Below are 1115 nucleotides of genomic sequence, written 5' to 3' on the forward strand. Positions count from 1 at the left end.
CCTCCGGCTCCTTGTATCCGAGCGCCGCGTCCAGCCAGGGCGCGTCCATCGCAGGCCGCGCCCATCTCGTTGAGTCCGTCTGCAGAGCACTTCCATGACCGCCAGCCCAGCGCCTATGATCTATCTGCAATGGAACGATTTTAGACTATTCGTTCTGGGGCTCCTGGAGGCCCATAGAACACGGACCGGCGCATTATGCGCGCCCTTCTAGTCGACCACGCAATGCCTTCCATGTGCTGTATTCCACAACAATCCTATGCGTTTCGGTGCTTTTGGACGGGTACGAAGCGAAAAGTCCTGTCATCAACATCGGCAAGGTCGTGAAGCGCGCGCGTGAAGCCCTTCGCTAATACTGGATTCACATGCTACGTTACGTTGCGAAAACTTTTAGGTAAAAGTGGCCCTGAGAAAGTCACCCAGTTCACACGGGACATTACGACGACGTTGTATTCGTTGGCGCGAGCTGTGTAAAACCATCTCCATTTTATGTCTTTCAATGGCCAAAACTTCAGAACATCCCCTTAGAATTGCAATATATATTAAAGGCAGGGTAAGTGGTTATGGGCCCCCGCCTGCTACTTCCGTATTATTTTTTAATAGTTTGCTTTATAGCCAGTTCACATGCTACGTTACGTTGAAACTTTTTGGAAAAAGTGGTCGGTTCGGACGTGGTAACGGTACGTTACCGGTAAAGTGGACGAAAAGTCTAAAGTGACCAGGGGGGGGGGGTTCAATTTCGTCAAACGCTGACCCCTCGTACCGTTACTTGAAATGCGTCGCCAATTTCGCGAGTTATAACAAACGGCCAAGCCCAATCGCTTATAAAGACCACATACTTGACAAATTGTGCGCGCTTTGCACTCCGACTGAATTTCTAGTCACACCGCTGCCTTATATTATAAAAATGAACAAGGACAACGCCGCTCGTGTTGCTCGCCCGCGCACGACCCCTTACATAGCCAATATGTAACCCATTGTAGTATCAGGGCTGAAGCCATCCGCGAAATGGCAAGTCGGCCGCACTTCCGGCGGCATGGGCCGCGCCGCGTCGGCCCACACGCGCAAGCACTGCCATTGAGAATTGAACATATCCTCAAGGTTGTCAAAAATTCATC

Source organism: Volvox carteri (assembly GCF_000143455.1).
Source record: "Volvox carteri f. nagariensis unplaced genomic scaffold VOLCAscaffold_82, whole genome shotgun sequence".
Taxonomy (NCBI): domain Eukaryota; kingdom Viridiplantae; phylum Chlorophyta; class Chlorophyceae; order Chlamydomonadales; family Volvocaceae; genus Volvox; species Volvox carteri.